Here is a 4,082-nt window from a genome sequence, read left to right as displayed (position 1 = left end):
GGGCCCTCTCCGACGCGACCCGAAAGGCCTCATCGATCAGGAAGGGAAAGGGGAGAGGAGAGACGGAAAGGAAGCACGGGCCCCACGGCCACGGTCCTGGGACAGCGACGGCCGCGCGCGCTCGCCGCCGCCCCGGGCGGGGCGGGCGGCAGAACGCGGGGCTCTGCGTGCGAGCGAGAGGGCAGCGTCTGCGGAGAGCCGCAACGGCGGCCTGGTCACCGGCAGAGCCGGCCCGCCGTGAAGCGTCTCCGACGCGCCCTGGGTGCCACCTCGATCGGGAGAGGAAGCGCGGGCCCCACGGCCACGGTCCTGGGACAGCGACGGCCGCGCGCGCTCGCCGCCGCCCCGGGCGGGGCGGGCGGCGGAACGCGGGGCTCTGCGTGCGAGCGAGGGGGCAGCGTCTCCGGAGAGCCGCAACGGCGGCCTGGTCACCGGCAGAGCCGGCCCGCCGTGAAGCGTCTCCGACGCGCCCAGGAACACCTCTGCAGGCGCTGCCTGCGGGTCTGGGTCGACTGAAGGGGGGGAGCGGGAGGTGCCGCCGGCCACCCGCTCCGCGCATCGATTCCCTTGAGCGAGGTCGACGGGACCGAGGGAAAGCCGCGGCAGGCTCGACTCCCCCGGTCTTCCAGCGTTCGAGTGCCGGCCACCGGTACCGGTCTTTGCCCTGCGCCCCGGGGAACCGCTTACCCCGGGGGAGGAGAAGGCCGAAGAAGACTAAGAGGCACCGCGCCTCACCCGTGCCATCCCCGGGTAACGGGGGCCGGGAAAAGCCGCTCAAGGCTCGACGCCCGCGGCCACTTGCCTTCGGCTGCCGGCCGCAGGGACCGGCCGCCCTTTTCTTCCCGCTTGCGCGGGCTCCAGCTTAGGGCTGGAGAAGTTTGGAAGGGCGAGGCGCCGCCACCTCGCCCGTACGAGTGCAGACCTTCCCAGCGAGCCCTCCTGCTACCAGGACTCGCGCCAGCAAAAAAGAGGACGAGGCGCCGCCGCCCCGCCTGCACCATCACCGGGCCCTCGGGGGCCGGGGCAAGCCGCGGCCGACTCGAGACCCCCCGGCTGTCTGCATTCGGCTGCCGGTGTTTCTGCCCGCTTCGCGGGCTCCAGCTTAAGGCCGGAGAAAAAGGACAAGGCGCCGCCACCTTGCCCGTCTCCATCACACGGCCCTCGGCAGCCGGCGGCAGCCCTGGTGGGCTGGGCACTCGCGGGCACCTCTGCCCCGGAACGGTGCCAGCACCCGCCTTTGCCATCATCGGGCCCCCCGGGGCCGAGGGAGGCTCGGCTCCCCCGGCCTTCCAGCGTTCGAGTGCCGGCGACCGCCACCGGCCGCCGGTCTTTGCCCTGCCCCGCGGGGAACCGCTTCTCCCGGGGGAAACGAGGACGAGGCGCCGCCGCCTCGCCTGCACGCCGCAGTCCCGTCACCGGGCCCGCCTGACACCACCAGCTGCCCGCGGAGGGCTCGCACCGGTGAAAACGGGACGCCGCCGCCCCGCCTGCGCCGTCAGTTGGGCCCTCGGGGGGCCGGGGGGGGAAGCCGCGGCAGGCTCGGCACCCCCCGGCCGTCTGCGTTCGGCTGGCCGGGAGCCGGCCGCCGCTCTCTCCGCCCGCTTCGCGGGCTCCAGCTTAAGGCTGGCACAAAGGGACGAGGTGCCGCCAACCTCGGTCGTCCCACCAACCGGGCCCTCTGGAGCCGGGAGTAAGCCGCGGCAGGCTCGACGCCCCCCGGCCGTCTGCCTCCGGCAGTGACCTTCACCATCACTGGGCCCCGGCTGGGTGCGTTCGAGTCTTTGCCCTGCCCTGCGGGATCCGGCCTTATGCCTCGTGCCGGTCGGCAACGGCCGCCGGAGCCGGCCGCCGGCTCCGGCTCTCCGCAGCTCCCGACCCCTCGGACACGCTGGGCTGGCTTGTCGGGCAAGCGCTGGGAGATGGCCGGACCAAAGAGACTGGAAGCTGGGCCGGACCACCGAGGGAACCGCCACGACGGCCGCCGAGCACCCCACTTTGCTGGCAGAACCGCGGGCCTTGCAGCCGCTGACGAGCGCTGCTCTGGAGACGAGTCACGGCTCGCTCCTATAGTACGGACCGGCACGTCCCCGCCGCCGGCAAGCTCCAAGAGCGGCGCCTCTGCGCACCGGGGAGGCGCGCCAACCACGCCGACTTTTACGATGACGTAACTGGAGGCAGCGAAAAACAGCGACCCCTTCGGCAGCTCCGACGAAGCAGCGGGGACAACACGTCTACCCCTCGGCCCCGGCAAGGCGACCAAGTCCCGCCGGAGCCGGGTAGACTTGGCCGCCCTTATCGCCGGACGCTACGCAACCAACAACCCGCGGTCGCCGGGTACCGCAGGCGGCCCCACGGGCTCCGAAAAGGGGTAGACCTGACGGCCGCCGCCGAGCCCGGAGCCGGGTAGACCTGACGGCCGCCGCCGGCCCCGGAGCCGGGTAGACCTGACGGCCGCCGGCGGCCCCGGAGCCGGGTAGACCTGACGGCCGCCGGCGGCCCCGGAGCCGGGTAGACCTGACGGCCGCCGGCGGCCCCGGAGCCGGGTAGACCTGACGGCCGCCGGCGGCCCCGGAGCCGGGTAGAGCTGACGGCCGCCGGCGGCCCCGGAGCCGGGTAGACCTGACGGCCGCCGCCGGCCCCGGAGCCGGGTAGACCTGACGGCCGCCGCCGGCCCCGGAGCCGGGTAGACCTGACGGCCGCCGGCGGCCCCGGAGCCGGGTAGACCTGACGGCCGCCGCCGGCCCCGGAGCCGGGTAGACCTGACGGCCGCCGGCGGCCCCGGAGCCGGGTAGACCTGACGGCCGCCGGCGGCCCCGGAGCCGGGTAGACCTGACGGCCGCCGCCGGCCCCGGAGCCGGGTAGACCTGACGGCCGCCGCCGGCCCCGGAGCCGGGTAGACCTGACGGCCGCCGCCGGCCCCGGAGCCGGGTAGACCTGACGGCCGCCGCCGGCCCCGGAGCCGGGTAGACCTGACGGCCGCCGGCGGCCCCGGAGCCGGGTAGAGCTGACGGCCGCCGCCGGCCCCGGAGCCGGGTAGAGCTGACGGCCGCCGCCGGCCCCGGAGCCGGGTAGAGCTGACGGCCGCCGGCGGCCCCGGAGCCGGGTAGACCTGACGGCCGCCGGCGGCCCCGGAGCCGGGTAGACCTGACGGCCGCCGGCGGCCCCGGAGCCGGGTAGACCTGACGGCCGCCGGCGGCCCCGGAGCCGGGTAGAGCTGACGGCCGCCGCCGGCCCCGGAGCCGGGTAGACCTGACGGCCGCCGGCGGCCCCGGAGCCGGGTAGACCTGACGGCCGCCGGCGGCCCCGGAGCCGGGTAGACCTGACGGCCGCCGGCGGCCCCGGAGCCGGGTAGACCTGACGGCCGCCGGCGGCCCCGGAGCCGGGTAGACCTGACGGCCGCCGGCGGCCCCGGAGCCGGGTAGACCTGACGGCCGCCGCCGGCCCCGGAGCCGGGTAGAGCTGACGGCCGCCGGCGGCCCCGGAGCCGGGTAGAGCTGACGGCCGCCGCCGGCCCCGGAGCCGGGTAGAGCTGACGGCCGCCGGCGGCCCCGGAGCCGGGTAGACCTGACGGCCGCCGGCGGCCCCGGAGCCGGGTAGACCTGACGGCCGCCGGCGGCCCCGGAGCCGGGTAGACCTGACGGCCGCCGGCGGCCCCGGAGCCGGGTAGACCTGACGGCCGCCGGCGGCCCCGGAGCCGGGTAGACCTGACGGCCGCCGGCGGCCCCGGAGCCGGGTAGACCTGACGGCCGCCGCCGGCCCCGGAGCCGGGTAGACCTGACGGCCGCCGCCGGCCCCGGAGCCGGGTAGACCTGACGGCCGCCGGCGGCCCCGGAGCCGGGTAGACCTGACGGCCGCCGCCGGCCCCGGAGCCGGGTAGACCTGACGGCCGCCGGCGGCCCCGGAGCCGGGTAGAGCTGACGGCCGCCGCCGGCCCCGGAGCCGGGTAGAGCTGACGGCCGCCGGCGGCCCCGGAGCCGGGTAGAGCTGACGGCCGCCGGCGGCCCCGGAGCCGGGTAGAGCTGACGGCCGCCGGCGGCCCCGGAGCCGGGTAGACCTGACGGCCGCCGGCGGCCCCGGAGCCG

The sequence above is a fragment of the Calonectris borealis genome, unplaced genomic scaffold (genome assembly GCF_964195595.1).
Source record: "Calonectris borealis unplaced genomic scaffold, bCalBor7.hap1.2 HAP1_SCAFFOLD_252, whole genome shotgun sequence".
Taxonomy (NCBI): Eukaryota; Metazoa; Chordata; class Aves; order Procellariiformes; family Procellariidae; genus Calonectris; species Calonectris borealis.
Note: the sequence above shows the minus strand (reverse complement) of the source record.